The sequence below is a fragment of the Triturus cristatus genome, chromosome 12 (assembly GCF_964204655.1).
Source record: "Triturus cristatus chromosome 12, aTriCri1.1, whole genome shotgun sequence".
NCBI classification, from domain to species: domain Eukaryota; kingdom Metazoa; phylum Chordata; class Amphibia; order Caudata; family Salamandridae; genus Triturus; species Triturus cristatus.
Window position 1 is genome coordinate 536,066,653 of NC_140595.1, and position 25,272 is coordinate 536,091,924.

Genomic DNA, 25,272 nt, shown 5'->3' on the forward strand with positions numbered 1-25,272 from the left:
GACAGCATCCCCGACCCCTGGGCCCAGCTGGGCGCGGACGGGCGCAGACGGGCTTGCCTTTGGCGCGCCCGCTGCACGCACGCGTTGTCATCTGCTTTTTGAAGGCAGCGGGGAACAACGACTGCCCAATATGTCCGCCCGCTCCTATGTTTTGCCACCTAAGTACGAGAGAAACACTCCCAGGTGACTAGTTCGCTCAGAGTGAGTGAGCGTAGGAATCACTTTATGTTAAAACCAAAGTGCAAATTAAAGTTTGAGAAAAATGCATGCGGCGCAAAGGAAAATAACTATACCACAATTAAAAATGCTCCCGGCTTCCGTCTCAGGAGTCCGTCTACTAGTGCTGTGCGCACGCGTTGTCATCCGCGTTGTCATCCGCTTGTTGAAGGCAGCGGTGAACAACGACTAGCGCATATGATATGCGGTCATGCCCAGTTACGGTACATCATGTGGAGTTTAACAAGGCCTTGTGGTTGCCTCCTGATTGGATGCACCCTTAACATGGTAGCACATCCTAAGGGAGTGGATGTTGCGTGTTCTTGCAGGGTGCCGAATAGCATCTTGAGGGATGGGTGATTACACAGTCTTGTGGTGTTCTGTGGGCCGACTATACCACAGCTGGAAAATGATTCCTTTATCGGAAAAAGTATTTCACAGCTATTTCGGGCTCCAGTTTTCTGTGAGCGAGCTGGGAATTTAGTCTCAGCGGGTGTTATTCCTTCTAGTGTTGTAAAATGGTTATTTTGGTCATTGGCTGCATAATGTGTTTTCTTTTTCTTGAGTTGTAGAACTGGTCTATCTGTCTTGTGTATGAAATGTGTTTTCGTATGGCATGATGCCTCACTCGTCTTGGTGAACTACTGTTAAGAAGAAGTCAGGGGATCAGGGTTGTGGGCTTTTGTTTAAGTCACAAATTTGAATCCCGGCAGGGCCACTCGGCCTTCCATCCTCCTTGGTGAGTAATTGAGACCGTTTGACCTGGTTAATATTAACACCTGTTGTGTACAGATCGTAGAAAGGGGCAGAAGGGTGGTATGGAGCAGTAAACATAACGTTATTAATAATAAAACAGCATGACTTGCAAGATATGCGTTGACCCACGAAGAGTACTGTGCCCTTTATTAACTTATTTTCATATGAAGTAAATATGCTCCTTAAAGAATGTCTCATGCTTCTAAGCACTGTAACTAACACGTATTATTCTGGTTATCAATGGTACTTGGTGGCATCTTTGCTGAGGGCGGATAAGGACTTCAGGAGTCACTTGAGGCTTTGCCCTTACTTATTGATGGCCCCTCTCCACATTTCACAGTGGAAATAAATAGCATATTACACTCGGCGCATCCGCCTCGATGCTACATATATACTGCTGCAGATTGGCCACGTTGTTAATATAGGTTCGGACTAGAGACTGTTGTGCATGTGACTATCACTCAGTGCCTCAGGGAAGGGACTGCCATGAGTGACCATCACTCGATGCCTCAGGGATTACCTTGAGTGACCATCACTCTATGCCTCAGGGGCTACCATGAATGACTATCACTTGATGTCTCAGGTGAGGGACTGCCAGGAGTGACCATCACTTGATGCCTCAGGCAAGGGACTGCCATGAATGACAATCAGTTGATGTTTCAGGTGAGGGACTGCCATGAATAACCATCACTTGCTGTCTGAGGTGAGGGACTACCATGAATGACCATCACTTGATGTCTCAGGTGAGGGACTGCCATGAGTGACCATCACTTGATGTCTCGGGTGAGGGACTGCTATGAGTGACCATCACTTGGTGCCTCAGGCGAGGAATTGCCATGTATGACCATCACTTAATAGATAGGTGAAGGAATATGTGTACGTGACCATCAGTGGATGGTTCGGGCGAGAGACTGTATGTGTGTGACCATCAGTGGATGGTTCGGGCTTGAGACTGTATGTGCGTGACCAGCACTGGATGATTCGGGCTAGGGACTGTATGTGCATGACCAGCACTGGATGGTTCGGGCTAGCGACTGTATGTGCATGTCCATCAGTAGATGGTTCGGGCGAGGGACTGTATGTGCGTGACCATCAGTAGATAGTTCAGGCTAGGGACTGTATGTGTGTGACCATCAGTGGATGGTTCGGGCAAGGGACTGTATGTGCGTGACCATCAGCGGATGGTTCAGGCTAGGGACTGTATGTGCGTGACCATCAGTAGATGGTTTGAGCGAGGGACTGTATGTGCGTGACCATCAGTGGATGGTTTGGGCGAGGGAATGTATGTGCGTGACCCTCAGTGGATGGTTTGGGCTAGAAACTTATGTGCGTGACCATCAGTAGATGGTTCAGGCTAGGGACTGTATGTGCGTGACCATCAGTGGATGGTTCGGGCGAGGGACTGTATGTGCGTGACCATCAGCGGATGGTTCGGGCTAGGGACTGTATGTGCGTGACCATCAGTAGATGGTTTGAGCAAGGGACTGTATGTGCGTGACCCTCAGTGGATGGTTCGGGCTAGGAACTTATGTGCATGACTAGCACTGGAGGGCTCAAATGAGGACACTGTTTCATAATCGTAAACACTTGGTGGCCCATTGGTTTCATGTACTGGTTTCATGCCACCCTCGTCCAGGTCATTGGATCACAGCTCGGCCAGGTTAGCTAGTTAGTTTATGTGGCTAACTTACTGCCTGGCTTGCAGGTGGACACCCAGCAGCGAGGACCCCCGCAGAGTTGATAATGCTCCTAGAGTAAGTGGGTGGAGTCAGTGAAGGAAGTGGTTGGAGCCAGGGGAAGTGGGTGTGGCCTCCTACAAACATAAGAGCACCTGGACTTCATATTTTACAAATTAAGCACTGGTTGGAAGGAGCAAGGTCCAGGGGGAGCCCTATTGTGAGGACACCCTGTGTGAGATGTAAGGAATCCGCTCTTGCACTGATTGGGCCATAGCCCATGTGCTGGATTGTTTTGGTGACCCTTGTGTGTCAGACGGGGCCGCTGAGGATGGAACAGAGGAACGAGGGTTGTGTGGAGGGCGCCAGACTTGCATGACCTCATAGTGGGTGGCCCCATGTGCCAGAGAGGAGGCCACCATGAACATCAATGCCAGGTCAGCATGACCGGACTTGTGAGTGCTGTGGTGGTGACCCCATATGCCAGGATGGGCCGCCAGAGATGCTGAGACCAAGGGTTCAGGCTGTCACCCGGTACTGAGAAAATGCTGCTGTGACCAAGGTGGGTCTAGCCCGCATTCTGTTAACTGCACCGAAGGAGGCCCGAGGACCAAAGGACATGGCCTAGCACGTCGAAGCAAGTAGTTCAACCCCCCGTGAAGTGTGACTTACCGTGCAATCACCGGGCTCAGGAACCTCTCAGTTCGCTAGAACCAGCTGGTAGCGTGGCTCGGAGGGAAGAGTATGCACCTGCCGGAGGCTGCTGCATGCGAATGTACACAGCCCAACTTTGCAAGTCCAAAGCAGGACTATGCTGCGTCGCTGAAGGGTTCCATACCCCAGAAGCTGGCAAGCCATGAACTGGGCCCTGGGGACATTCTGCCATTGGCACTGCAACTCCATAGACTCTTGTGACTGATCTTCCAAAAGGAATCAGAGGGGAGAACTCTTGAGTGCAGCCTAATAGTTTACAATCCCTGGATGTGGTAATCAGTGAATGAGGAATAACATCAAAACTGTAGCTAGTAGGCCAGGGAGTGGTCTGACAACTACAAGAGCCCCGACCTGAAGGGGGATTGTGTTATTGCTTTGAATGTTGTTTACCTTTGCATGTGTAGAGTTAGAATTAAAATACTTCTATTTAAGTAAAAACAAGTATTTGACTGGGCATTGGTTTATTGTTTGCACTGCTTACACGCTGTGTTATAAGTCGGATTCACTGATCTGTATCTGTGCTTCCCCCGCAAAAGGAGTCTTGACTGCTTGGCTACCTCTACCTAACTGAGAGTCAGGTGCAGAAGGGATGGTTGACCCAATTGAGCAGGATCTATAGTAGGGTGGGCCTCGGGGCAACGGGAGTAAAGGACTCATCCACCAGGGTTGGGCCAAGTAACTCCTGCTTGCCCCATGGCCCTCTAAAAAGGGTTCTAACAGGTGGCCACTCGTTTTGTTTAATTTCTTCTAGCCAAACATTGGAACTCCCTTCTCCATGAACTCCACTCTGTCAACCTGTAGTCTTCCAGGGAAAAAATGAAAAATTATCTTTTCTAACCTCTCTTAAACTGAGTTATCTACGCTTTCTAGCCTCATTGACATGATGTCCTTTGGGTAACAGTTTGTGCTAAGTAAATCAATAATTAATAATTAATTCACATATGCAACCTGATGGAGACAATTAACTTAAGCATAGCAACACGCTTGGACATTCTAAGATAGCTTGCAGTGCTACTCAAAAAAAGCTGCACTTGTCCGATATTGCAGAATCTCCGCTTAGCATGCCACGGCATCCCTGATGCAACAAGGATCATTGTCAACATTTGCCATGTGAGGTGGGAGCGATTCCAGTGTTTTACGCATAAATACTCCCTATCATGACACACAAATCATAGGGACACTGGTGTTTAATGGCATGGTGGTGTCTTTAAATACCCGTGAGGTTATTGTAAACTCTGCATGAGCAGTCGCACATAGACAAGCAATTACACATTTTCTGTATATATCTACTAGAGACATAGGAAACGTACTGGAACAGCCAACCTCCCCAAACCCATATGACCCTGGAACCAGAACAATGTGTGCTAAATGCAACTTAGGATCAAGAAAATCTGACACCTAATTCCAACTCAATGCAAATCCACAACTGACTCTCATGTAAGGATCCCCCCGCAGCTTAGAACATTCAGCTTACTTTGAGGCATTAGGAGCAATGATCATCACTCCTCCTCAGCTACAGGGGAGTGGTCAGATGGGTAGGACAATACAGTGGAGGAAGAGGGCATGATACAGGAAACTATTGGTGGTGACGAGCCGTAGTGCAGGAATGGGAACCTTGTTGCCTTCAACATCGCATTGGCACACCAAGGCCGCAGGTGTGAGCATACCAGTGAGCACTTTGTCATTCACTCCCACAGTTCTCAGGTGGGTGACTGGTGTAATACTCCCACAGTTGCTGGCTGCTCTACATGAAAAAGATAGTCTATTCCATGCCTCAGTTATAGTCAGCAATGCCTTTGCAATGTAGATGGACTTGTAAATGCATTTCAGGTTGACCTTTGAAGGACAAACCTCCTTGCATGGTAAGGAAAGCTTTGCAGCCAAGTCCATGATAAATCTCTACTGGGCTGCCCTCTGTTTTTTTAGACCTACCAGACTCATCGATTTACCAAAACATTACAGGTGGTTCATGAGTTTGATGATTTTCAGGAGCAAAGTAGAAGATTCTGCTGTTTGGGGATGGACACAAAGTCATGGGCAGTTGCATTTCCTTTTACCAGCTCAGGATGATACTGCCAGTTGGTGGCTGGTGATTCTAGTGCAGGGTTACGTGCCCTCGGCACCCTTTGTGTGGAAATGGCCTACCAAAGCCCTCCTGTAAAATCCACACTGGGGTTCTACTTTCCCTCCTTAGTGTGTTTAGCATGCTACATGTTTTTTATATGATTGTGAGATGGGTGCATGCTGATTGGGATCCCATGGAACCTTAGTGACTACACAAAATGGTAGTCCAGGTTTAGGCTATCCTGGTCCATCTAGTTAACATGATCGTTGGCATGCTGTCTGCCCATGGAACTTTAGCTCTGGCACTCAATATTTGTCAAGTGGGATGGGGGATTTATAACCACATTCTGCTAGCCAGACCATCAGCCCTGGAACAATGCATGTGCTTCACTTTTCCAAAGTATGTATCACCGGATGTCGTCTATCAACCCAGAGCTCTTGTCCGACAGAGTGTAGTATTGGTAAATGTAATACACATGCCCTTACCAGTTGATACCAGCCTCTCCTCTGCCCATCAAGAAAACCTATGACAAATGGGAAAATGCACTTTCCAAGGTTTGAAAAGTATTTCATTTTTAAAAGGTCTTATTTTGTTACTCCTGGCTGTCCACAGTACCTCAAAAAGAGATATAAAGTGGCCCCATTCAGCCACCGTATCTGGACTGCAAGAAGAAACTTGGTGCATGAGCCCACGCAGACATTTACTAGAATCAAAGTGCTGCTTGTGACTGCTCCTTTACTGTTAGGGCCAGGCATAGTACTCCAGAAGAAGCCCTAGTGAAGTGGTATGCCGGGTAAAGGAAAAAACCTTATGGTTCGGGATATGGGGAGGAGCATTCCCCTGATCAGGAAGACAGTAAAAGAGGAAAATATATTGTCTGGTATGTGGAGAGGAGCATTCCCCTGATCAGGAAGAAAAAAGATCAATGCTGAGCTGATTGAAGCCACATTGGAAGTCATCTCTAGCCAGAGATCCACCCGGGAAGAGGACATTGCAGTCTAGCTGGCTAGAACCAGATAAAGGATATCTTGAGTGAACAAGGGGTTGAGGACCAACAGAAAGCATCTATTCCTTGTATTACTTTCTCAGTGACTCTGGGTGTAGAGCTGTACAACTCATTGTATTTGGGATCAGGTGGCCGAGAAGCCCCAAAAAAGAGCCCCGGATGTAAAGTCGCCTATAACTCTATCAACTAAAATGAACATAGGCTACAGGTGCCAGGCAGTCATAATCATCAACACGCATTTGCCAGCCCTCAAATTTGAGAAACCTGTTTTAGAAAGGAGTCCATTAGATATTTCCTCAAATTCACATACCCATCTCTTGGTCCACCTGTGAAACCAGATGATCAATAGACAGGGCCTTTCCTGCTACAATATTGTGCATCTAAGGCCTGCACTACCATAAGACGATCTAACGTGATAACCAAACAGCTCTCTTTAGCCTGGAACACTAAATATTCTTACACTGTTTTTATGTGCAAAATACAGTAGTCCACCATGATAAAATGCATTAGTCAATGGGCCCTACAAGAGCAACCCACATGTTTGACCAGGCACCCAAAACATCATCTCAGCATGGCATTTGCAGGCTGAGTAATTCCACTTGTGGCTATGTTTTCACTATAGTACCTCTGCTGGGAGAGGGTAGTAGTGTGACAGAAGGCCATGAGGAACGCCAGCTTTATATGGTCAACTGTGCAAAAATGTTTTGAGTTAGTGAACCTATGTTGTGTTACAAGGTGATATAAATCTCAGTGCCCTTTTCATGCCAGGAAAGCGCATGCACGTACAAAGATGATTGCATAAAAAATATATAGGCTGGGGAAAGAAGTGCATTTGTGTGACGTTGTATACACATCTGGGGTTACTTGTAAGAAAATAGGTATGTATCACCAATCAGCATTTTATATCACCTTTCAAATAAATTGACTAAAGAAATGTAGGTTTTACAGCCATTTTTGATACAACACTTGTGAAATATCCAAATATTTTATTAGTGTGCCTGCCCCTCCTTACTCTATCTATCTATCTATCTATCTATCTATCTATCTATCTATCTATCTATCTATCTATCTATCTATCTATCTATCTATCTATCTATCTATCTATCTATCTATCTATCTATCTATCTATCCATCTATCTATCTATCTATCTATCTATATTTCACATACTTTCACTTTCCCATTCTACTCATCCTAAGTAGATTCTCTTTCATATATTAAACTGAGTATATATTTTGAATGGGCAAGAGCAAAAACAGAAAAGGGAAGGTTGCAGGGAGACACATGCACGCGATGCCTCCTTACTTTGCAGATGACTTGCACACTGATGGAATGGCAAGGCCCTGCAACTACAAAGTGGATGTTTGTTCTCTTCAGTGCAACATGTGGAGAGACCTGTGCACCAAGCACATATGGGAAATGTGCAACAACCTAATGTGCCTATGCCACACGTTGCCTGCTCACTGCAGTGGGTGGCACAGTCAAGTACTGATGTATGCGGTTCGTGAGGTGATAAAAGTCTTGTAGGCATAGGTGCCTTTAGCAGTGAAAAAAAAGGAAAAATAAAAGGATAATAACTTAAGTTATCATCATTTCATTTGTTCCTGCTGCAGCGTCTCGGCAGGGCGGGCACATTGAATTGAATGGGGTACTTATAAAGCGCAACTGTCGCTCCGGAAGGAGCCTCCTGGCGCTGAACGGATAGAGGCAAGCCCAGACCCTGATCGTGAAGCCTAGGAACCTAGATAAGGGCATGACATCTGCACTGCTCTCAGAGCAGGGTGAGTAGTGGTGGGCAATGTTTGACTGGCCCTCTCGGGATGGCCAAACATTCATGCGCACTTTGCATGTTCTCCATGCAGGCTGCATTACAGCCTGCACGGAGAACATGCCCAGGCTCCCATTCCCTAGCTGAGCGCTGAACCACGGTGCTCAGACCAATCACCACGTTGCATTGCAGCGTTGTGATTGGTTATGAGAAGCCTGGGAGCCCGGGTGCTTCCTGCTTCCTGTTTTTACAGAAGAAGCCAGGAAATGGACGTAGGAGAAGCAGCGGCAGCCGGCCAGCCAGTCGGCTAGCAGGTAAGTAATTTTTTTTAACCCTCCTCACCGCCCTTCCCCCCCCCCCCGCCCCACTGCTGCTTCCCGGGAGCAGTCGCCACTGGCATAGGGATTATATTGGTTGGGGAATACCAGCTATAATGCTCCAGATATCAATACAGTATCTATTACCAATTCCCTACAACTACTCGGGCTCACCCCCAGGATTCTGTGCCGCAAACATGTGGCAGGTCACACACTTGACTCTATCTTTTAAAACCCTGGATGCATGCAAGATCATTAACTCCGTCCACTAGTATGGTCTGGTGACTTTCTAGTGGAATTCCATTTTCTATTTACCCTCCTCACCGCCCTTCCCCCCCCCCCCGCCCCACTGCTGCTTCCCGGGAGCAGTCGCCACTGGCATAGGGATTATATTGGTTGGGGAATACCAGCTATAATGCTCCAGATATCAATACAGTATCTATTACCAATTCCCTACAACTACTCGGGCTCACCCCCAGGATTCTGTGCCGCAAACATGTGGCAGGTCACACACTTGACTCTATCTTTTAAAACCCTGGATGCATGCAAGATCATTAACTCCGTCCACTAGTATGGTCTGGTGACTTTCTAGTGGAATTCCATTTTCTATTTATTCTCCACCCAGCGAGGCAATTTAATCCGGCCATGCCATGCTGTATTCACAATTGGTCCAAAGTCAGTAGTCTTCGCCAAATATCCTTTTAACTTAAACAAGCATTGGCAATGCCAATAATTCTGGGTTTAAAGTAAAGTTATATGGCAATGTGAAGCATTACAAGTAAATAGCAAGGGAAGGGTTATGTATTTGTGTGAAAGCAGCAAAGAACTGTTCAGTAACATTGGTGTAGGTTGAAAGGTCAGGTGACAGTTGCACTGTCAAGCCAGATCTTAATATCCATGTAGGTTAATGACTGCTCTCCTCCCATCTGTGCTGCTGCCAGAAAAAAAAAACCATTATTTAGTTATTTAAGACACTCCAATAGCATTACAATGTCATGTGTGTGCCCCTGAAAGTTCAAACGTAGGAACTGGTTAAATAAACAAAATGATCACAGCTGCTTGGAGGGCATGCCCTTTTTTTGTGGAAGCACATCACTTCTGCCCAATCAAAACATGTACTCCTAGCTCCCAACATGTGAGTGGAACCAAAGCCCCTCTCTAATGATGCTCACATAATTGCTTGGCTACAGCTGCACTGTCAAGCCAGACCATAAAAATGATGGTTCCTCTGCTGTTGTAACTTTTAACAGCTGCATACTAGATGCTCTTGATGAGACAGCACCCCTAGAGCAGTTCTGTTGGCCCTGCAGATGACCCTTTGCACCTTGGTGTTCGGAGGATCTTACTCCGACAAATCTGAAATGCAAGGCTCTTGAAAATGCCCTGCTTTCTTCTTACGATTCTAAATTAAAGTGGTCATATTGGATCTTCATTAAGAACGCCAAATCCGCGCTGTTGACTTCTCCTAATGCATAGAAAATGCCCCTTGCCCTTTTAGAGAGCTGTTTCCTATTGTCAAGTTTTTTTTTATCCAAAAGCTGTAACAAAATTATTTTTCTTTCTCTGGATTTGTCAAGCCATCTTTCTAATTTATTTTTGGACAAAACAGCAAAAATGCAAAACAACTTTGGTCCCCACCCTAGTGCAGATCTGAAGATCCTGACATCTCACACATCTGATTCTGATCTTACACCTTTACTCGTCAGCTTCTCACTTCCTGCACTTCAAGCCATCACCTCTGCTATGACCTGCATAAAATCAGTTTCGAGCCTTGACACCAGCCACCTCATCTCTAGCCACCTCGTTTAATTGTTCATTAATTGGCAGAGCTATGCAAATTCTTTCTCAACTCTTTCATTTTCCTGTCATGCTGAAAAGATGCCATAGGGATCCCCCTATTAAACAAGCATTGGCAAAGTCAATAGGGCTGGCATTGGCCACCAGCCTTTTGGCAATTCTTATTTTGTTTTATCATGATTTTTGCAAATCTTTGTTTAGGAAGCTGCCGGGCCATCATCAATCTAAACACAACTATTGCTAAAGGTAAAAACGTTCTTTGGTCTAAAAAAAACACACATTGCCATAGTACTCCCTGGTAGTGAAGGGACCTTGATATGGTCCTTTTGAAAGGGCAGCAAGCCGTAACTCGCAGCGAGGTCAGCCAGTGGCAGAAGTGGGCTGACGCATTGCCTCCTTGATTCATGTTGGAGTGGGTGGAAGAAGAATGTGAATGACAGAACCACAGACTAAGGCACGAAGTCTGGTCGAAACCTCCTATAGGCAACTATGTTAAACACATAATTGTAGTAAAATAAAATAAAGGTATTGGCTAACACAAAGTCCAAAAAAGTCAATTGGTCTGCATTGGCTGCCAGCCCCTTGCCTTCGGGAAAGGAGGTAAGAAAGAAAGAATGAAAGAAAGAAAAAATGAAAGAGTGATAGAAAGAATCAGAGAAAGAGGAAGGCAAGAAAGAAAGAAAGAAAGAAACGCAGAGTTCCAAAGATAGAGTACCCTTACAAGCTTATATTTATAGTTCATGTGAGCTGCTAGTATTGTGTGAAAAATCAGCAGTCACATAAAGTAAGGCCACTTCAAAAAGAACTTACAACAGCACTGGAAGAAGACAGGTACTGATAAAGCTGGAATGTGCCATGTGGTCTCATCTGGTAGAAAGTGTCCTGCTATCACATCAGGCTCTAAAAACAAAGGCAACACTAAAGTAAACAAAAATACTGGCACTGAAGAGGCCTAACTTGTGTGTGGATGTGCTCCTCTTGAAAGGGCTAAATACAGAGAAGAGTGTCCAAGGGCAGACTGGCCGTAGTGGGCATTGGGCATTTCCCCAGGAAGCTTGAAGGGTGAGGGGGGCAGTTTTGTTACTGAGGGAAGTTTTTGTAGCATTACAGCAGTTTTGAAACAACCTGTTGCAGAGTTCCTTGTATATAAAAGTGGCAAGATAACTCTGGTGATTAATGTACCTGCTGGAGAGAGATGGAGTTTTGTCTTGTGGCAGTTTTGACTCCTCTAAAGCAGCGCAGAGGGTTCTTATGCCTGCTGCAAAGGACATGTACCATTGATATCTCAGAACAGTATTTTATGTGCAGAGCTTAGCGGTTTACTTGTTTTGTCACAGAGACCCTTTTGTTATGTTATGCTATGTTAAGCTATTTGTAAAGCACAGCGTATACCCGGAGGTGTATTGGCGCTGATTCAGTATGCAACACATTTTGTTACTTTGCAGTTCATAAATTACAATCATAATTTAGCACAGTGAGCTATGAAGTGTCATCAAACAGCTGCATGCAAATTACATAGTACAGGTCAGAAAGTTACCCTTAAAAAATGCCTACCGGTATGGATGACATGAATCCTAAACCTTGTAGTCCCCCTTGTCTTATGTGATATTTTCTGTACATTGATTAACACACACAGCATTCATTGTAAAGTGCTCTGACACCAGGGTCGGATTGGGATCAAAATTCGGCCCGGGCACACCTTAAACAAGCATTTGCAATGCACCGGTCTCGCCTTTGGGACCTTGTATGTATTTAGCCATGCAGCACATTAGCCTGGGTGCCGAAACATCTACTATTGTTTAATATGGAGGGAAAGTAAGCACCAAGCTGCGTGACACACCAGGTATGGGAACACATGGAGAGAAATATTGCCTCGTATGACACTGAAATAATGTAAATGTCACATAGAAGCAATTTGAAACCTTGGCAGCTGTGTAGAGCCTGACTATACAGGGACATCTAGTAATCACCTGAGGTACTGCACCCTCATATATCTAACGGGAAAATGACGTCTGCAGGAAGCACAATACTCCGTGGAAAATTTGTATTTCCACAATGCTTTGCTACAGAGCAGCCACAGTTTTATTCTCGCATGATTATTCTTTAAGAGTATATCATGGGATGATTTTTGTTTTCAGCTTTATTATTTATATTTATACCCCTGTAACATTGGTGTGATGTATGTTTTATCTGCAATTCCATTCGCTGACTATGCAGTGGCAGCTTTATACTCGGTCTTATGGCTAAGAGCCGTCATGTGTTGAATGATGTTTCAGTTACGTTTTTGTAACCGTACGGCTAGGCAGCTTGCTGTGAGACAAGGTGGCTGATAGATGGGCATACCTGTTTTTTTTTTTTTTAACGTAAGTCGGTTGGCTGAGCTGGACTGCTGTGCAGGCCAGACTAATGCTTATGAGGCCAAGCTTACGTACTCGGCTAAATCGAAAGGTTTAAATGATCCTCTGTCTGGTGACTCTCTCCCGGCGACTGGCCTATGGCTGACTGCGGAGTGGTTCGCACAGTTCAGCTGGGCTAGTTGGCTGCCGGGTGGAGAGACGGGCTGGACAGGCTGGAATGTGGTGCTGAGTATCCCGAGCCGAGTTGCTGAGGGCAACGGCTGGGCTGTAAGCTAGCGTGGCAGGCTGGCTTGACCGGCTGGCTGAGATAAGGCCTTGACGGATAGATAGAGAAAAAAAACTTTTCTCATGCGTTCATTGTACTCCGTGTGATAGAGATACTGTGTTAAATGTTTGGAGGAATCCTGCGGGAATCCGATAAGTAGCTCGCGCGCTGCCTTCTGTTTAAAGCTAGGCCACAGCAATTCGGGAAAAGACCACGTCATCGCGTGCGCGCAATTCTCATTAGAGCGCGCGCTCCCCTTTTAATATTGTTGTTTGGAAACGTGAGGTTTGTGGTAGGGTCACACCACCCGCGAAGAAACAAATTAAAGGATATAATTTTCAACAACTGGAGGATTGCACTTAAAACTATGGAGTGCTCCTGCTCTTTCAATGTGTCCTGGCAGGCTGTGTAGAGCCTGAATATACACGGACACCTAGTAATCACCTGAGATACTGCACCCTCATATATGTAACTGGGAAATGACGTCTGCAGGAAGCACAAAACTCGTGGAAAATTTGCATTCCCACAGTGCTTTGCTACAGAGCAGCCACGGTTTCGTTCTCGCATGATTACATTCTTCAACAGCATATCGTGTGATCATTTTGATTTTAGCTTTGTTTATTATCTATACTTGAGAACGTTTGATGTGCATTTACACCCCGTAACATTGGCGTGATTTAAGTTTCTTGTACTTTTAAAGACAACCCTTTGTCTTCATCCACTGTTTTCCGTGTGATAGGAATGGGGATATACTGTTAAATATATGGAGCATTTCTCCCGGGCCCGACTGGCCTAAGGCTGATAATGGCTGACTGCGAAGTGGTTCGCACAGTTCAGCTGGGCTAGGTGGCTGCCGGGTGGAGAGACGGGCTGGACAGGCTGGAATGTGGTGCTGAGTACCCCGAGTTGCTGAGGGCAACGGCCCGTGGTAGGCTGGCTTAGATAAGGCCTTGACCGATAGATAGAGAAAAAAAAACTTTTCTCATTCGTTCATTGTACTCCGTGTGATAAAGATACTGTGTTAAATGTTTGGAAGAATCCTGCGGGAATCCGAGAAGTAGCTCGCGCGCTTCCATCTGTTTAAAGCTAGGCCACAGCAATTCGGGAAAAGACCCCTTCATCGCGTGCGCGTAATTCTCATTAGGGCGCGCGCTCCCCTTTTAATATTGTTGTTTGGAAACGTGAGGTTTGTGGTAGGGTTGCACCACCCGCGAAGAAACAAATGAATGGATATAATTTTCAACAACTGGAGGATTGCTCTTAGAACTATGGAGTGCTCCTGCTCATGTGTCCTGGCAGGCTGTGTAGAGCCTGACTATACAGTGACACCTAGTAATCACCTGAGGTACTGCACCCTCACATATGTAACGGGGAAATGACGTCTGCAAGAAGCACAATACTTGTGGAAAATTTGCATTCCCACAATGCGTTGCTACAGAGCAGCCACGGTTTCGTTCTCGCATGATTACATTCTTCAAGAGCATATCGTGTGATCATTTTGATTTTAGCTTTGTTTATTATCTATACTCATTTGAAGGCACGAACGGGGAGGGGGGCGGCGGGTGAGCGGCGATGTCATTGCTGTATAAATATATTTACAAATGATGTTTGTTTTACTGGAATTAGCTGGGCTTTTTATTTTTCGGCTGCTGTGGATGCCGATGCGGGTTCACATGGTGTCGTCCTGTGGGGGGGGGGGAGAGGGGGTGAGTGGGGTCTGCCAGCAGCATGGCTGCATGGCCACGCCCCTCTCTCTTCACTCAATGCTGGAGCTGTCAGTGCGAGCGCAGTTACGTCGCGAGACTTTGCCCTAATGGGCGCGTAGACCTGCTGATAGTGTCATGCGGGACTTGAGCAGGGCATATGCATACCCACAATCCTCTGCACTGTGACAGTTATTTATCTTCCATTCACAAACAACTTAACGATATTTCTCACTATTTTAGGTGTAAGGCAGCAAAGTACTTGAACTGGGCTGTCACACTTTGCCTGTTAACAATTTTATCAATGTCGCTCTAACAGTCTTAGGTAACGTATACCGTGAGATGGTTCCGTTAATCAATTATAGATAAGCATCATTTGTTAGTCTTTGGTCTTGTCATTAAATTAACACTTAGTGTGGCAGTGACAATGCATCAACGCGCCTCTCCTTTCAAGGACTGGGCATGCGCTCACACACGCAGACGGATTAGGCCGCGTGTCAGAAAGAAGTGCGCCGGTAAAGGGGCCAGTAGCCTTGGAAGGATGCAAATGATGACTTAATCGTCATGAGGCGGGACTAACAAGCCTTAAACCAATAGGAAGACTGTAGTTACTGACCTAAGCCAATATAAAAGATGGGCGGAGCTTCCACAGAAACTTCCTCACTAAAGTGTACACTGCATGTCTCATAGAGACAGCGCAAGCGCTGTCTAGGCGAGACCTAAAAAGTGGTCCACATTCACGGATTTCACCAATTTATAAAACAGCATTTGGCTAGTCTCATTGGGCTCATTTTTAGAGAAATGTTTGATAAATTACATATTTTAAAGCTCATAGAGCCAGAAACATTGTGAAAGCTAGAAGCATTACATTTTGGCTGGGAGAGTAAGGTGAAATAAAGTGGCCCAAAGCCCACAACTCCTGATGTTGCTAGGTTTGCCACTTGGCCATTTTTTAACCAGCATTACTGGTATTTTAATGTCCTGGTCATAGGAAAATGAAGAAAATCACCTAATGCTGGTATTTTCTCCTCTGATCAATATGCACGTTAAACAATAAACATAAGGTGAACTGAGTTTAAAATGAGGTCTAAATCCGCTTTAATGATCCATGACAGATAGTTAAAAACTAAACAAAAGCAGAAAAGCTATGTCAAGAAGGAATAGGGACGTTTTTATTATTGTATAAAGAATCCTCTTTTATTATTATTCCAGCCTTTGCATTATTTTTTATTGTACTTTTAGCGTGAACTCGGTCCAAGGGTGCTGATTATATTATGAACCAGTCACATAAAAAAAGATCAAATTAATTTTTCTTCTAGGCCTTGGGCAATTAAGACATTTGCCCAGAATCACAGGATGTTGAGCTGAGGCTGGGACTTGAACCTATTTCCAAATTCAGCAGCTCTGAACCTAACCTTACATACTCTCAAATGTTCTCTCTGTGAAAGATGCCTCACAGCCAGGCCTATGCAAACATACACCCCCCCTCTACCAAGGCCTGAAAGTCTTTGACGCTGAAGTGCCAGCAACAGGCCCCCAGCGGGGCCCCTTCACTTATACTCTTGCACCACCTCAGCCAAGTATAGCCTCTGGCCGATGGCCCGGTGGGGGAGTTCCTCCAGGGGAGATGAGGTGATAATGACCCAACAGCTGCATAGATAAAAGGAAGAATGTGGTAAAGGGCCCTGGGGATATTTATAGACTAAAATCGGATTACTTTCCCTCAAATTACTATGTCAAACAACAAATCCGATAGTCTATTTAAGTTGTACAAAGGACTAGACCGACCTGCAACATTAAGAGTGCTACACAACCAGACTATACAAAACAAAAATGATCAGACCCTCCCGATAGGGTAGGATTTCCATCAATTACCAAGATGGTCAGTGACATCATTTGGATATCCTTCCGCCATCCGCTTGTCCCTCTTAATCATAGAGGAAAACCATGTGGATTCCAGTTTCGATCAGGTCAGAAGGAAAAAACAACAGAGAGACGGCTCTCAAATAATCTTAACCATGCAATGGTAAACTTGCGTGCAGTGCGTGAATGTGAAGTTAAAAAAGGATTTAAAAGAGAAAACACACTTTTTATTAAACCTATCTCTTGTAATCCTTGTTTAAACAGCTGCATAACCTTCTCCCATCCAGGCTCCTCCGTTTAAGAGCACAGTAGGGAAGTAAGACACTGCTTCTGAGCGTCTGCCTTGGCCCAAGGGGGGCAAGCTAAAGTCTTCACCAGCCAGAATACTGACCGAGCGACGTTGCTGCAACCTACCCCCTCCGGGCCTGCCTGCCGATGATCCTGGCTCCACATTACAGTGGCTGGGCGGGGAAGAGACTAAGGCTCTGTGGGTTGATAGAGCTAATGAAAACCGGGCCACAGGTGACCCAGAGGCACCGGCCCATCGGCCAATGCCCGACTGCCCGCCTTCCCAATCCGATGCTGTCTGACACCCTACAGTGGTATGAGTGACACAATAAAAACAAATGAAATTCATGTGAGAGACCAGCTATGGAAAGATGAGGGGCACTGTTTGAGGGTGTAGGAGAGTAGGATCTGCACTTATGTTGGCCCCACTTTTTTTCTGATGTTAACACTGGTTTCTGGCTATAGTCTGGCTGGGACCCTGCTTATCAGGGCCCCAGCCTCTCTGTTCTCTCTAAACAACTTGGAGTGCATATTAGATGCACTAGTGATTGGATACTGTGGTACCTTATGAGCCCCTAGTATATGGTACCTTAGGTACCAAGGGCATAGGTACTTCACAGGCCTACCAGGGGCTGAAGCATGTATTATGCCACCCTTGGGAAGCAGACTAAATCTGACACCACAGGCCTGCTACTGCAGCCTGGGTGAGGTAGTGTTAGCACTCCTCACTAAGATATAGTTACACTATATCTCTACCTGCACACACATATAAACCTATCAGCCACCCCTAAGGCAGGCCCTATCAATCCTGAGGGCAGGGTGCTTGGTTTCCATGTGAGGGGGTGCCTCTGCCTGAGCAGGGCCCCTCTGCAGCCCTCAGAGTCCATTCTCTGTGGCTGTTTGTGGAATGCGATTAAACCATATACTCTTAAGTGCATTATAACCTCGCGGTAAATGCTAACTTTGGGATGGCTGCATCAAAACATGTTGTGTTTGGTCTCAAACGCTTTGGAATCATACCCCCACACCAGTAACTGGTGTGGGAGTATGAGCCCACCCTTCTAGAGGGATAGACATGTACCTGCTGTGGAAACACAGTAGAATCCTGAAGAGCCCTGGCATCACAAAATGGATGCCACCAATCACAGGCACTGGGCTGCCCTCCTGCTGCTGACCGAAATTCGCAGTGGAGGAGGCCCAACAATAGGCATCCTGTCACAGGGAGGTGTAACCACCTCCCAGACAGGGTTTAGTGTATTGGGGCTGGGTGGGTGCACTCCTAGAGTGCTTTGAAGTCCTGCACTGGGGGAGCAGTAGGCTCCTCTGAGCATATGCCAGCTCAAACCGGTTCAGGGGCTACCTGCACCTGCTCTGGCGCGAAACTGGACAAAGGGAAGTGGGTGTATCCACCCACTCCCCTGACCCTCCCATAAGAGGGGTCATAGAGCTAGTCCCTCCCTTCCTTGTAGTATAAGTTAGGGAACCCTTGCCATTGCAAACTAAATATCCCTGGACGACGCGCTGAAGAAGAATCCTGGACCTTCGATGTTTCACTACCTCTGGAAGACTGAAGAATCTCCCTTGGAGTCAAGGAGTGACTCCCCTGCTTGGCAGGCACCAAAACTTTGACTCAACGGTCGCAAACTTTCCCGCTCCCGCCGGAGTCCGAAGTCCCTGCAGCCCTGGAAGTGGATTTCCTGACTTCTCCAAGGCCATCGTGAGTCCCCAGCGATGCTGAGGCAAGTGGACCCCACGAGTGACGAGGAACTGCAATACCTGGGTACCAGGCACTATTTTTGAGTGCAACCCCTTCACGACGTTCTACGAACTTGTGCATTGGACCACGTATGGTCCAAGCTTCCAGTAGGATTTCCTCTGAAGATCAAAGGCCTACCTCGTCTCGAGTGACCGTGGGCTCCTGGTGAGTGAATCCTCCCGAGGCGTCTTCGCGATCCCTTGCCGGCTGGCTTGTGGGTCCCCAGAAAACCTTTCTACAGTTTCAAAGGGCTCCCCTGGTTGCTCCAGGCCTGCCCTGACTTACCCTCGCTGGGTGAGTCCCTCAGACCTTGCTGGTCTGCAGCGCTGACTTTTTGTTCTTTCCACAAGACTTGCTGTTAATAAGGCTTGTTGGCTCCAATATGGTCACCGACACCGCAGTAAGCTGCAGACTTTGTGGGACACGCTGAATCCAGCTCCTGGTCGTCGTTGCCACCTCCTGGACCTCGTGGCTGAAGAGTCAAGACACCCGTGATCACCCGACGACTGTGGGCATCCAGCTTCCTTGCCCCGGGTCACTGCCAAGGGACTTTGAACACTGTCTCCTCTGCTTTCAGGTCTTCTTTCTTCTGAATCCAGCCTTGGATCCCACCGGACACTTCTCCTGTCTTCACAAGCAGCAAGTTTTCTTTGGCTCCCATTGAAAACGATGTCGCTACACAAAACCAGAAGACACCTATGCACCTGGCTTCCCTGGGTGAGGTAACTCCAGCACTACAGTGCTCCTGTGTGTGTTGGCTCTAGAACTACTTACCCTGTAAGTGACTTGCTTGTAGACTCTCCCGAAGTATCCTAAAACCTTAAAATTCCAACTGCGACTTGCTCCATAGAAGTCAATTGGGATCCGCGGCTGTGTTCTCACACTGCATGCGTCTCCCATGGGTCCTTTACTTACCTGCCTTGGGTGGATTAGTGAGCCCCCAGCGCTTCTGAAGGCCCTAGGCCTTGTCCCTTCTCAAGTCGTTCTTCCTAAGTCTCTTTTTTAGTATATGGTCTGGTACGCCCCTAGGGCCCCAGCCATATTTGTGCTTAGCTTGTTGGGAAATGTTGATTTGTGCATATGTTCCTGACTTCTAATCTCATAAAGAGATTAGCAGAGAGTTGTTAGTAATAAATACATATCTATTTTATATATATACCTGTGTGGTGTCCTTTCATTTAGTAACTCAAGAGATTATAAGGTAAAACAAGCTGCTTTACATTCCTCTAAAGACTTAGCCTGAAGGCTGCTCTCTACAGCTACCACTAGGATAGCTTTCTTTAAAAGGTTGTCTTAAACCTATCTACCATAAGAGTTGAATTGTACTGGTGGAAGGTGGCCACTTTAACTAGTGACCAGCATATACCAGGCCAACTTCTCACAGAGGGTGATAGTGAGGGAATCATTGAAGAGTCCCAACAAAGATTGTTGAGTCCTGGTGCACTCTAAGGTCATCATTTACAGTGCTTTAAAAGCTAATTCAATTGAATATGTAATTAAAAATGTGTTGTAGAATGCTCCATTTTTGCCCAAATTTTCTTGGGGGGAGAACCCTCCCCAAACTCTCCTTGTAGTGGTCAGGGTCGTTCGCTGACCTCACTATGCACCGTACAGGGATGGTCTGACAAACTTTGTTTGGGCTGCTTCGGGTTCCCAGTCTGGCCCTGAGTGTGTCGGCCACTCCCCCGACACAGGGGTGTGCTGGGAGCGGCCGGGGAAGTACAATGCAAGGTAGGCTACTAGACTCATAGTAGCAGTCACAAACATGTAGGAATGTGGAATAATGGGTGCATATGGCTTGAGGCGGTGCACGGACCGTTCCACTTTTTGAAGGATATGTGGTGAAATAACTATTATGCATTAATTTATTTCGAGGACAGCATACAAACAGAAGTTAACATTTTACCTAAATGTATGCGTGCAGGATGAAGACTAAGGATAGCATGCGTACATAAAATCCTACTCCCACGTCCGTACATTATTGTACACACGAATGTGTAAGCAAGGGAGTGTACGTAAATGGACAAGCAGCAGCGTAAGCAAGGGAGTGTACGTAAATAGACAAGCAGCAGCGAACTGTGCGTCTGGGGTGTTGGAGTGAAGTGAAGTGGATCAATAAACATACTACCGATGAAGAACTGTAAAAAAGAAAAAAAAACGCGCACCTGCAAAAGGCTCTCGGTAATCACCCTGGCCCTGTGCCAACCTGTAAATTATAGGTAAAGGGTAATAACATGTTTAAAAAGATGCACGGCTTGTTACAGTCTCCCTGGGGGCTTCATTTGCTCCCTGCTCGAAGCCCATGCGTTCAGTGCGTTGCTGCGCCTCCCTCCCTCCACTGACTCGCTTACATGTCTTGTGCGCTGGGCCTTCTGTGCCTCCATTTTCACTGCTTGTGATGGGGGATTGCTTTCCGTCCTCGCGGCACCTTGTAAACCGAAACATGAGAAGGTGTAAAAATAACATTATTTGGGTATAGGCTCCAAACATCTTCTCGGAGAGTTGTTAGCGCGCCTTGTCAGAACGCTCTGTCCTTGTGCCTGGGTCACGGTCCTGTTCTGTGAGTGGCATTTGCATAGCGCTTCATTACTCACTGACACAGAAACGGAAACACTGACCACGTCACTTTGCCTGTCTCGCCCTTGGCTCTGAAGCATAGGTGCGTGTCCCTAGGCCTGGTTTGTAATCCCGGTTTGCAGCAGTGCTAAATGTGTGCCGGTGGTTACAGGTGGTGATCACCAGCACTCATTTTTGTGGACGAGGATTTACCTTTCATCTTCAGACTTTGACAAAGAGAAAGACAGAAAAGGGGCGAAGAAAGGGGAAGAGAAAGATAAGAAAAGTGTGACAAAGACAACAAGCATTGGCAAAGCCAATAAATCTTGCCTATGTGAGATTTCTTGTCGTTGCTAATGTTTTACAGGTATGTTGCAAATGGCTGAAAGTAATGTAATAAAACTGTATGACACATCCAGCGTTGTCTGCGTGGTCGGCATTATACCGCTGCTGTATAATATGGCTAACAAACATTGACAAAGTCAATAGATCTCGCATTGGCGACACCCATCGGCTTACCAAAGCTTGGTATGGAATGCCATATGGTAAGCTATAAGTATTTATATAGTGTTTACTATGGCTGAAGTGCTAATGTTGTGAAATGGAGAATGCCCTTGCCAAGGTGTTAGGGTGTCCAGATTCAGATGCATTTTAGGACCATACCAAAACTGTAAACATGTGCCATTTAAATGCGCTGAATGTAACATAAGTTGTAGGTAGACTGAAAAGTCCAGTAGGTTACAGATTTTAATACAGTGATGCCTTAGGCTATGTGTTATTTTGTGCGCAATGGTTACAAATGAAACAAAAAAGCACCCCTGACTGCTTGTTTAGTAGTACAATATAGAAAAACTCAATGTTCAGAGGGTTTCCTAGACCTTTTGGCTCCTGTGTAACTGCGAAGTAAAAAAATGTTTTCCTTTTCGAATCCAATGTTTGCTAATTCATTCACACATGTTATTGGTAACAACTACCAAGGTCAGGTATTCACAAAATCACTCATTATAGTGGAACACTTAAATGCGAGGCAACGTCAATTTATAAAAAATCAATTAAATGGTTTATTTGATTCACAAAGTTTCTTTAACCACAATCAGATCATAAAAAATGCATTAGATTTTAAATAAAACAAAAACACATTAAAAACAAGTTAAATTAAAAAATACTGAATGAGACGAAAACACAAATCAAGGAGATTTTGAAAAAAGACAGTCAATTTGTCATAAGCCAGTTAATTCGGAAACCTTATGGGCAACAATTGAATAAGGGTTAACTTCCTCATTTGACACAGGTATTGTATGCCCCCTTCCAAATTTAACACAACGGAATTGCGTCGACGCGTTTCGGAGGTAATTCGAAGTTTGTGACCTCCTTCTTCAGGACTATTAGAAATGGAATCTCCTTATCCATGAACGATTGCCTAAGGCACAAATGAAAAACAATTTTTACTATCAATGTACATGGTGTTTTCTTTCCCCCTTTTTTTTAAAAACAGAAATCTAAAAAATCTATATCATGTCTTACGTTTATGCGACAACTACAGTTTTTTAACTATTCATTCTTTCGTACAAACAAGAAATGTACCCTCATGGATATATAACCATAATCATATTATCTAAATTCTCTGGTTTTATAAAGCAACGTAGCCCGCATCAAGAGTGTTTCCATTTAGTCACTTGATCCATTAATCATCATTCATACTTTAACTCCACACTAGTAGGAAGACTTGGTGATGAAATCTCATTAGGTTTTTGAGAAACTCACCTGTGCGACCAGCGCACTAGGCTTGCTAATTGGTTTTACTGCGCTCCTGCGGGAATGGTTTTTTCGATTAAGCACTTCCCTGGGCTGTCAAAGGAATAATAAAACGCTTATTATATCTCGTTCAAGGAGTTTTGAAAATACTCTATCTTTTCTTTTCCTGTAGATGTGAAGCTCCCAAATGGAGCTTCAAAATGGAGGGTTCTAACTTTGACTACCCTCTTCATCTGCCTACACAGTTAGTATCAAAATTCTTAAAGATACCTTTCAAAGTTCTTCGTGGGTGTGGGCAAAGGACATCTTGTTTACTTTCCTCACTGCGTGCTTCTTTGTAGGTCACTTTGTTTCTACAAACGAGGGAACTACATTTAGTTTCGCTAGGGTTGTATATGAACAAGCCTATTGGCTAATCGAAGTCGTGTACCCAATATTAATTGCGTCTATTCTGTATTAGTATAATAAATTTGATTTATAGCTCACCTTATGTTAAACAATTCTGAGCTGTTAGGGATTCTTTTACTGCTCCGGGTACAATCAATTCGTGGCTGTATATAAAAACGAGTATATGAAAAAAATGTACACACGTGTGTCTTAAATTTCACGTTTTTAGCAATAATAGACCTCAACTGTTTTTTAACCCAGCGAAAGAACATGGTAAAGAATATATATATTTAGTGGCGTAGTCACGTAGTAACAGCCTGAACACAAATCTCAATTGGCTGATTAGCGTTTATTTTGGGTGTAACATGCCGGCCAGGTCTTTCGTTATAAATCCACGAAGTAATTTTAAAACGAGAGTTAGTTAAACTAATGGCAACGTATCTCTAGTGCCTAATTGTTAGAGTGGATAATTTCGGCGTGTGGTTCCCCGATCAGTTTCGAACGTACCTGTTGAAGTCCGACGATCTACGTTCCCGGGCAGCTACTTCCGCGTCTTCCGATCGCGGCCAACATCAATGATGGACTATGCGGCTGGGACTGCCTATTTATTCAACGTCAGAGATAGACGTCATAATAGGGGGCCGGCGAACAGTACTCGGCTAGTTCTTTTTTTTTTTTTTTTTTTGATTTTTTTGTTTGGTATAGATCTTTATCAAAAGCCTTATTAGACTATGCTGGACAACAGCGCGTTCTCGCTGGAGATCTTGTTCTATTTATTTTATAAATTACCTATTCGTTTTGGCTATGATATTTGTTGAATCTGTCACTAAAACACAGCTATATACTCGAGAGCTTCACGTTATGATGTATAAATACCTCATGATTTTAAAGTCTCTGGTAAGGTTAAATGTGATAGGGACAAATACATAATTATGTATAAGCATATCCAGAACAGTGTGTCATAAGAAAATATGAATCCCACAATGTATAATCAAATTAAAACCTTGGTGTAATTGAGAAGAGTCAAAGAAGAATATTTTATTTATTTAAACGGGCTGGCATCCATATTTTAATTTGATTCTCAAAGAGAGGTCTATTATTTAGTCCGAATTTATCCCGAAGGACAGATATCAAGTGCATAATCCTCCATATTTAAATCTGTCAATTCATCGCGACAGTGCCAAGTTTTCACGGCATAATAATTCGTATTTTTTGGAGACAATGATTGGTAAATGTGATTTAGTTGTTATATGTTCTCTTTAAATCACTGGCCTTGCTATTCACTAATAAATCGTAACTCACAGATCTAGTCTGTTGATCATTTAGTTACGTTACTATTTTCATCCAATCCTCCTTAGTATTGAGGCCTTTATTGACTGTATCTAAAGCGGAAATGTACCATTGTTCTCTATTTTTACGTTTTGTTTCAATATTGCCGCCTCGTTTTGAGCAGCTAATCTTTTCAATAATGTACCATGAGAAGTCCGTATGTTTGTGTTTGTATTTAGTAAAATGCTCAACCATGGGAGCATTATTTTTATTAGTCTTGAGTGCGGATCTGTGTTCTAACAGGCGTGTTCTGAGTTCCCTGCCTGTTTCCCCCACATATGCTAGCCCGCAAGGGCATAGGAGGAGGTAAACTAGGTTGCTGCTCCTGCAGTTATTAAGTGTTTTAGCAGTCATAGTGTAGTTATTGTAGGTGAGGGTTTTGGTTACAATACAATTGTCGCAAATTGAACAGCTGCTACATTTGTAATTTCCTATTGCTTTGTTCCCTGTGAGTGTAATTTGGTTGTTGTCATTGGTTTCTCTATATGTGTGAACCAAATTGTGTCTGATGTTCTCATTACGTCGGAAGGCAAAGATTGGTTTCGGGATTTTGTCCAGTTTTCCGTCGTTCAAAATGTGCCAATTTGAATAAATCACATTCTTCAGTCTATTACTGATATTTGAAAACTGGCTTACAAATACCAGTTTGGGGTCAGCTGTTGTTTGACTTGCGGAGATTTTTGGTTCTGGATGTATCATA

The 25,272-nt window shown here is 44.9% G+C and overlaps 1 protein-coding gene across 2 annotated transcripts in view; it reads left to right on the plus strand.

Moving 5' to 3' along the window:
* Positions 1-25,272, plus strand: part of HSF4 (heat shock transcription factor 4) — a 463,098-nt gene that overhangs the window by 165,580 nt on the left and 272,246 nt on the right. The window lies entirely within an intron of this gene.